This window comes from Belonocnema kinseyi, chromosome 4 (genome assembly GCF_010883055.1).
Source record: "Belonocnema kinseyi isolate 2016_QV_RU_SX_M_011 chromosome 4, B_treatae_v1, whole genome shotgun sequence".
NCBI classification, from domain to species: domain Eukaryota; kingdom Metazoa; phylum Arthropoda; class Insecta; order Hymenoptera; family Cynipidae; genus Belonocnema; species Belonocnema kinseyi.
Window position 1 is genome coordinate 149,519,260 of NC_046660.1, and position 10,126 is coordinate 149,529,385.

The 10,126-nt window shown below is 38.6% G+C and overlaps 1 protein-coding gene across 1 annotated transcript in view; it reads right to left on the reverse strand.

The window, feature by feature from the left end:
* Positions 1-10,126, reverse strand: part of LOC117171159 (voltage-dependent T-type calcium channel subunit alpha-1H-like) — a 1,009,801-nt gene that overhangs the window by 272,998 nt on the left and 726,677 nt on the right. The gene's annotated exons all lie outside the window — the stretch shown is intronic.

Genomic DNA, 10,126 nt, shown 5'->3' on the forward strand with positions numbered 1-10,126 from the left:
AAGGAAGGACACAGGGTAGCAAACTGTAAGAACACACCCTTTTGCCTAAAGTGCGATAAAGAGGGACATCAGACCAATCGACATGGGGGACACAGGGAAGAAAGAAACATGGCCCTGGCAACTGCAAAAGAAATGGGTGCAGAAGTGCTGGCGATATGTGAACCCAATATCAAAGCCATAGAAAACAGGAGGGACTGGATCTACGATGAAAACGTAGATACAGCCATCAAGATATTGGATGACAATATCCCCATAATTTCGCAGGGATGTGGGCAAAGTTTCTGCTGGGTTGCAATGGCATCCTTCACGCTATACAGCTGCTAAGCCTCGCCAAATAAGAACGTAGAGCAGCTTTCGGATTACTTAGATGAAATCAGCATTGAAGTCAAAGGCAGACCAGGAGAGGTACTAGTTGTGGGTGACTTCAATGCCAATCCCCACAATGGGGCATGAGCTATACAGACAAAAGAGGTGAAATTATAACTGAATGGATAGCTGAACACGATTTCATTATAAATAATGTTGGAGAGGAACCAACATTTGAACGGTTAAACTATGGTTCGATTCTTGACCTAACATTCGCGACGGCAAACATTGGAAGGAAGATTGCGGATTGGGAAGTATCCAAAAAAGAGACCCTTAGCGATCACAATTATATCACCTTCACGATAGAAGACCAACCCCGCTGTAATTGAAGAACAAAAACAACTAAAGTTTGGAATCCCAAGAATATTGATATAGAAAAAACACAGAAAGCCCTAAAAGAGGTAGTGATAAATGACACTACGACATCGGCTGAAGAATTCTCAAATAAAATGAGAAATGTTTGTGACGCCTGCATGCCAAAATCTAAATCAGTTAAGTGGGGACAGCCTATGTACTGGTGGAACCAGGAAATAGCTGCTATTCGAGAAATCTGCATCCATATTAGAAGAAAATATACGAGAGCCGGTAAGAAGAAAAACCCAACTCTGAGGCGCCTCCTTTGGGAAGAATTAGACGAGAACCAAAAAGTGCTTCAAAAAACTATTAAGGTAGCAAAAAAAGGAGGCTGGTCTATAATCTGTAATGAAGTGGATAGGGATGTTTGGGGAAAGGGATACCAAATAGTCAAGAAAAGACTTCAGGGTTACCCACCTAAACCTCAGCTAACCATGACCGCCATTCAGGCCCATATGCCTGCTCGATTCTGAGGGGAAGTTATATGAGCACTTGATACTCGGAAGGCTCAAAAATGAATTAGATCGCACCGGCGGACTTGCTGAGAAAAAGTACGGATTCAGAGAGCGTCGTCAGACAGTGGACGCTATCAAAAAGATCGTAAGAATAGCGGACGAGGCAGCTGCCTATTCGAAACAATGCCGACGTATGTGTGCCCTAATAACACTACACGTTAAAAATGCCTTTAACAGTGCCTCGTGGCAAGTTATCCTGGAAAGCCTCCAAAAAAGAGGTATAGAGGAAAATCTCAGAGATTTGGTAGCTTCATATCTCTCTGACCGGGTTTTGACATTCGACGCTGAGGACAAGATCAGGGCCAGAAACGTAAACAGTGGCGTCCCACAAGGTTCGGTTCTAGGCCCAACCCTCTGGAATACCCAATATGACGATCTCTTAAGACTGGAACTTCCAAAAGGAGTCGTACTGGTCGGAATCGCTGATGATATTGCTATGGTAATTACAGCTTCCAATGAAACCCTGCTTATGCACCACGCAAACACAGCGATACTTAGAGTTGTCAAATGGTTAAAGGAAAAAGAACTCCGAATAGCACCTGAAAAAATAGAAGCGATAGTCTTGACAAATAAGACAAAGATAAGTCCAGTCAGCTTTAACGTGCAAGGCGTTAAGATATATCCCCAAAAATCCCTAAAGCAACTGGGAGTGTGGCTTGATACTAAACGCACATTTGAAGATCACATTAACAAAATGGTCGCAAAGGCGGAAAAAACTATGTCAGCCCTGGCAAGTCTCATGCCAAATATAAGAGGACCAAGAGCATCTAAAAGGAGACTGCTGATAAGCGTTGTCCACTCACAACTTCTGTACGCTGCTCCTGTTTCGTACGAAGCACTAAAAAGGAAGAAAATGCTGAAAAAGTTGTACCGCATACAAAAGATCATGGGAATAAGAGTGTGCAGCGGGTACCGCACAATTTCAGCCGAAGGCGTCGGAGTTATGGCGGAAATTACCCCATCGAGCTGCTGGCAAAGGAAAGAAAGGAGAAATATGAAGGTTTAGACCCAAAACAATGCCGAGAGAACCTGCTGAAAAGCTGGTAGGAGAAGTGGAGAAATGGAAATCATGGACGCTGGACCTGGAGATTGATACCGACTATCAGTATATGGTTGGAAAGAAAGCACGGGGAAATGAACTATTACCTGTCGCAGGCAATCTCAGGCCATGGCTGTTTCATGGCATACCTACATAAACGAAACAGATGGGATACCGAAATATGTCACTACTGTGAAAATACCGATGACGCAAATCATACAGTATTTGTATGCGTAAGGTGGAAAAAAGCTAGACAGAGTTTTAAAAACGAGACAAACAAAGACTTTACGCCAGACAATATGATAACAACGCTCCTAGAATCATCAGAAGGATGGGCAGCTACTGAAAAGACAATAACAGACATAATCGGAACCAAAGCATAGGGCTAAGAGGAAGAGGCCAGAGAGCAGTTCTGAAGAGGAAAGCACAGCGTTGCCTCTGAAGGCAGTAGAGTGTATAAACTTCATAGAGCGAGTAACTGAAGAAGTGTTCAAGCTGGAGAAAATTCTGTCGACTGCGTATAAGCCAAAAAAGGATCTATGCGGTGTCAAAGATAACTTGATATCCGAGGTGAAGTTTGTAGGCTACAAGAAAATCGCTACCTGGGTCAGACAGGTTGGCGGTTATTCTAGAGCCGTGGCTGACGAAAAGCTGCTGCGTGAGAACGAGTACCTCCGTCAGTAGCTTGACAAAGTCAGCGGAAATTACGAGAAGCTCTTAGCGAAGCAAAAAGTAAAAGGTGGGAGTCCGAAACAACAGGAGAAAGCTTTGAAGGGTGTTCTTGAAAAGCAATCTCAGGCGAGAGAGCCAGGAGGCTTTATACAATTCGAAAGCCGACGGACACGAAGAAGGGAGAAGAAAAAGGAGCAGGCGGAAATTGCTACATCTAGCAAAGTCGCCCAAACCAGCAAGCCGAATGTTGGTGAAAGGAGAAAAAAGAGGAGAACTCGCGGCGAGGCTCTTATCTTCAAGCCCGCCCCTGAACAGACGTATGCGAGCATCCTGAGTTAGCTTTGGCGACGCTTTACAGGGATTGTTAGAAAGTAAAGCTGGCATTAGGCAGCTTATTCCAAGGACACAGGTCTTAATACAAGACCTGGTTGAAACAACCGAGGTGGAAGAAGTGCAAAAAGCACTTGAGGTTTCACTTGGGGAACACATCGGTAATTCCCCAAAGATAAACCTCACAAAAAGGAGCATCAGAAGCTGCATCCAGGCCTTTGTAGAGTTGGACGATGCGTCAGCTGCCAGACTGGAGAAAGCGGCTAGATTAAAGGTGGGATGGGTAGGTTGCCGGGTGAAAGCATTGACTGCGGAAACCCGGTGCTTCCGCGGCCACGAGTTTGGCCACGTAGCCCGAAAGTGTAATGGAGAAAATCGGAGCAAAATGTGCTGGCGATGCGGTCAGGAAGGACATAAGGCGTCAGTCTGCCAAAACTTGACAGCACGGCGTCCTCCTTCAACCTTTAAGAAGAAAGTCTAAGTAGAGTTCTAAACGAGTTGCGACTGAACGTAGAGCATTTTGGACGGAGAGCGCCGCCATGGTGCATTGGCCCGTGACCTAAGTCTCTGAAGTAATGCGGAAGCGGTTTCCGGAGACTAAGATAGGCAGAAAGAGGAGGGGTCTTAGTCGGTAAAAATACGACACTACCCAGCCTTCAGCTGGGTGTCTTTTTGAAGATTTCCCCTCCTCGTTAAAAAAAAAATCTATCTATCTATCTATCTTTATCTACATATAGGGAATTAAGATTTAAAATAATAGAACATCCCAGGCAGGAAAGTTATACATATTGTAAAATTTTCTGTATAACTTTTTTGCTAGCATGTTTTTTACGAATTTACAGTTTCTTAATGCGGAAGGGTTGATTACAACATTTTACTCATACATTTAGCGAGGCATTTCGTTAAATTCAATTTTCAAAATATACTTCCTCATTTTGATAAATTAGTAAATAAATTTTCTTTTTCATAGTAGATGCATTCATGAGTTTTTTTTAAATTATTTAAAATTAATATTGAAACTACTTTTAAATAAAATGTTAGGGGGTCCTTTGACGGGGTTTGCCATTAACCATAAAAATATAAGTACACAATTAAGCAAATCAACTGTTCATCGGTAAAATGGCTGTACAGGTTTAAAAACGTGTAGCCCGGAAAAAATAAGGTCTTATGACTTTAATTTTGAAAAGGAGATGAGTTTCACGTGAGTAGCGCGGGTAAAATACTGAGAGTACTGAGTAGGGCTTTTAACTCAAAATGACCCTGTTTGACACCTATAGAGAGAAACTAGTCAGTAATCTCATTATGTGCATGGAGATGTGTCTTATGTGTTAGATGCACGAAAAAGTGAAAACTTTGAGAAAAATACTAATCGAGACGTTTCTATGATAAAACATGAAGCCTAACTACCTACCTATCTACTTACCTACCTGCCTAAATATCTACCTATCTGCTTACCTATTAATTAACTATCTACCAGCTATCTACCTACCTACCTAATTACCTACCACGAAGTATTTTCTAAGTGGAAATACATTACGGGCACAGTACTGGCACAGGAAAAATTACCGGATGTCCAGTACTGGGCATCTGCTGGTAATGCTAGAGTTGATTTTAAAAAATAATTTAATTGTATTGACGACCATTCATTCATCATAATACGATTTCGTATCGTAGAAATATTATTTATAATAAAAAAGTGTTATCTTTAAACTTTTGGTTTAATTTTAAACACCTACTATTGCTATACGCTAAAGATATAACAAAAAATATACACACAAAAAATAATAATTGATTGCGAGGATTTTTTAAATAAATTTTAATGGTCCTGCTAAAAATGAATACTCAATATTACATTTTTATACATTATATTACAAATAACATGTCTACAGTAAAAAAAGAATAAATTAGCTATCAATGAGATTATAAATAACATAATTTTTAAATAGATAATTCAAATCCAATAAAATTTGTAGAGTTTCGTAATCGCGGGCTGAAAACCTTATAGTTTCGGTCAGGTGTCCATTCGTCCTTCCCCCTTCGTATAAAAGGACACAAACGTCAATATTTTCCAAAGCAAAAGGGAATAAGCGCCAAAATGTAAAACAGAAAAAATGCATGAACGCCAACATTTTTTTTCAACAATTTTTTGTTGAAACCATTTTTTCTGAAACCATTTTTTTGTAATCATTTTTAAACATTTTTTCACCAATTTTTTTCAAACAATTTTTTTTTGCCTACTTTTACTTATTTATCCATGCAATATTTTGTTTTTCTCGCGTTTTAGACCATCTTAAGACCTTTGATAATGATATAAAATGTCATTTTTGTATTACTTTTTATGTGTTTTAGACTATTTTACAGCGATTAAGAATTAAATAAACTATAATTTCTTCTGAACATTCACAATTTATTATAAAGATGACAATTATAATTTTATCCTTAAAGAAAAACAGAGAAAACATGATTTTCTATATATTTGTATTTATAGTCTTTCGAAAATTTAGAACACATGAACCCTATTTTTAAACATATTTTTTATATTTTTTTCATTCGCAATCACCATTTTATGAGTCTTTAAGGTACCCTGGAAAGTAAGCGTTAGAATCCGTGTTCAATTGAAAGACAGATAAAAGAGTTTATTTAAAATATTTTTTTGTGCTACATTGGTTTCGAATTTCTTATCTCATCTCTATGAAATTTTTTCCCCTACCATATGCAGAAGGTCCTAGAATTTTGACAATCCTTTAAAAACATGCTTAGAGTTTGAAGTTTACCAGTGCCAAATAATTGTTGTCCAGTCGGACAACAATTATTCTTTCATTTCGAACTGAACGCATCGAATGTCATTCGAAAGACTTTTGAACTGCCCACTTCGAATAGGGCATTTGTTTCTTTAAGTGATTTAGGTATTAAGAATTTTATATCCGTAAGTTTCATTAATTTTTTTAAATTATATTTAATGCGTAAAATTATTTCGCATTTAATCAGCTTTCGGTTAAAAAATCTCAAGTGCAATATTTGTACTGATTAAGTGGTAGAGGGTAAACAATCTTTATGAACTGGATTTATGAAAATTGTATTTAATTTTGAAATTTTGCCAACAAATTTAGAATCAGTGTTCCGAAAAGAATTTATACAGGGTGTCTAAAAAGTCCCGGGACAATTGGAGATTTCCTCAGGTAAAATATTTTTCAAAAAAGTGAAGGTCATTCCTTAAGTAAATTTCAACGAGGAATTGAATGGTGAACATCATTTTGATCTTGAAGTTGACCTTCATGGCTTTTTGAAGGTGAACTTTGTTTTTTTTAATGGAAACCCCCTTTTTTCCATCTGCAATCGATAGAGTGGAAAATTCTACGTTCAGGTACGTACATAAGCCATAGGTCAATTGTAACGTTCAAGGTCAGATACTGGTTATTTGAAAGTTACTTGATTAGTGTAAGTCCCCTTGCCTCTCCCGTTTCGGGGTGCTTAATCAGCGTGAGTCCCCTTGCCTCTCTAGCTGCAGTGAAGATGTTCGAACTGAAAACCTTGAGCTTCTTGACAAAAAGCTATGCGATAGTAAAAATGAGTTACAGAATTACGAATCATCTCCCTATGGATCAAAGTAGCCTGTTGCAGAATCCGATTCTGCAATTCGTCTAAGCTTCGCGGTTGCGTTGAGTATACTTTGCTCTTTAAATAACTCCGAAGAAAATAGTCGAGAGGCGTCAGATCAGGAGATCTAGCAGGCCACTCGATTTCACCCCTTCTTCCAATCCACCTTTGAGGGAACTGAGTATCCAAATATGCTCGAACCTCCCTACCGTAATGAGCCGCTGCTCCATCGTGCAGGAACCAAATATTTTGAAAATTATCGCCTGTAATCTCCTTTATTCTGGGTACAATTTGGTTTCTGAGAAGCTCTTCATATGCAAGGGCATTTAGCTTATCATCGATGAAGAAAGGGCCTATCAATGTATAATTCAAGATACCGGCCCAAACATTAATGTTTTGTGGATATTGTGTGTGACTCTCCAACATCCAATCGGGATTTGTGTTGGACCAATATCTACAATTTTGCCTGTTAACTTCACCTTTTAAAGTGAAAGTAGATTCATCTGAAAATACTGTATTGTACAATAAACGAGGATCTCTATCAATTCTGTCCATCATAATTTCACAAAATTCAACCCGTACGATTAGGATCGTCTTCATTGAGCTCTTGTACCAGATGAACTTTGTAAGGATGGAAATTAATGCTTTTTAAAATATTTCGCACTGTCTCAGGAGCAACGTCACGCTCATCACTAGCTCGACGTAAGCTAAGGTGTGGGCTTTCAACAAATTTTTTGGCTATGTCCATCTGCGTCTCCTCAGATCCTGCAGATTTAGGCCGACTAGTTCTCTGAAGGTCCTTGAAAGATCCATGATTCATAAAGCGCCTTACAGTTCTTTCAATTGTTGATTTCGAGACAGCATTTAACATTTCTCCATCCCGAAAAGTGCGATTAAAAAGCAAACGAACTTGATAATAAGATCGAACTCGATCTCCCCAATCACGCATCATTAATACAGATACCCTCTCTCGTTCCGAAAGTTTAGCTTGCGCCATAATAATCTTTTAGCGAAAGTTAGTAAGTATGTACTTGTAATACGTAAATTTAGTTTCGATTCGTAATATTCGTATGGAAAAACGGTATAGGACTTATCGTATCGCCTTAGGTATTTACTTAGGTATCGAAAAATGGTATAGGGCTGTATAACTCTTCGGGGAGAAACAGAACTCTCTCCAGAACAACTGGAACTCTTAATAAAAAATTTCCTTATGATTTTACAATATTCAAAACGTTGTAATCAAGATCAATACAGAGCTCACCAATGAATTTCTCGTTGAAATTTACTTCAGGAATTACAGTGACCTCTTGGAAAACTTTGTTAATTTCAAATAACCTCTAACTGACCTTCAACGTTACAATTGATCTATGACTTTGGTACGTACCTGAACGTAGAATTTTCCGCTGTATCGATCGCAGATGTAAAAAAGGGGGGTTTCATAAAAAAAACAAATTTAACTTCAAAATGCCATGAAGGTCAACCTCAAGATCAAAATGAAGGTCACCATTGAATTCCTCGCTGAAATTGACTTAAGGAATGACCTTCACTTATTTCAAAAATATTTTACCTGAGGGAATATCCAACTGTCGCGGGATTTTTGAGACAACCTGTATAATAAATTACATGCAAATAGGATAACATTTCGACTTTCAATCACCTTTTTCTATCATCTGGACCACTGTGTGCCGAGAGTACCTGCTATTGACATGTACTTCTGCAAAGACACAAAATTCCACCAGCGCAGGCTGTGTGTGCTCTAGATAGTACCACCACGCGTTAGATTATGAATATCCCATATTAATTCCTCTGTTTTACCATTATATACATCCCACGCCTACAAGGTGGGCACATCTTTAGGCCTGAATTTAGGTGCAGAGTGTTTTATTTTCACACGCAGGGACGTTGTTTTCTTCACTGTAGTATACCGTGACAGCATTTTACGTCAAGATGTGCCCAGTGATTGGTACAAAGCATGTTATGCACACGTTGAGTACTACTGTCCAAAATGAGAAGTGCCAATTTTCCTGGAACCACGATTGTTCGACAGCAGTCTCCATGCCATATCCAAAGCCTGACATCCTTCTGCAGGACTTTGAAAAACGAATGATAGTCTTAATCAATTTCTCGGCTCCGACCGACTACAATATAACTACTAATAAGCAACACAAAGTACAAAGTTATTAGGACCTTAAAAGGGCAATCATTGTCCTTACGATCGGTGATCTCGGAGATGCAAAACTATTACCGCCAGCGACGTAGAAAGGGCAGTTCGCAATGTGTGATGAATCAAGTAGCCTTGGGGATCTTTCACCGGGTGCAGCTCCTCTGGCCGCTCTACACTGCTAATAGACGACCAGAAAACCCTCCCCGACTCCTAGCGCCATCCCGTTCTTTCCCGGCAGCCGACTCGCTCGGCGATCAACAGGTGCTCCTGTGGCCACCCATCGAGGTCAAGGAGCGTCGGCATGAGGCATCCCTGACAGGTCTACCTGCGCACAGTGGGGTGAAATCGGAAAACGAGGTTCAAAGTGACATTTAGAACGCCTTTATGCACCGATTTTAGAATTTTTTTTTTGAAAAATTCAGAACTAAATTTTTCAGAAAATGGTGCGAGTAGATTTTTTTTTTTTGTTTATTTAATTTTTATTTTAATGCAAACATCGAAAAGAATGTCGATTTTTCTAATTTCATTTTTTATCTTCTAGACAAAATTTTTCTTATACTTCTCGCGCCTTGAATTTAGTGCACAGGGGTATAAGAAATATAAAAAAATTCTTAACTTGCATAGTTAATTGTTATAAACAAATTGTATTAACAAATACTCGACATTAAGGGTTATTCGGCTTCAACGTATATTTCTGCTCTGAAATCGCTTGCTTTCATTGTGAGGATGATAGGTGAATATTTAAATTTAACATTAAATGTTATTTGTTTATTTTATAAAGAAATTCACATTTTGGCCGTTTTTAGGCGAAAAGAAACCGTTTTTTCTTTCTACCTTGTTGCAATTATGTTGCCAGTGACGTTTTCTGAAAAAAAAAATTGCCACCTATCAATATTTGTTTATTTATAAACAAATTATATAAACAAATGCACATTTTGGCCATTTTAGGCGAAAAGGAACCGTTTTTTCTTCCTATTGTATTGCAAATATGTTGGCAGTGATTTTTTCGAAAAAAATTTGCCACCCATAAATATTCGTTCATTTTATAAACAAATTATATAAACAAATTCACATTTTGGACGTTTTTAA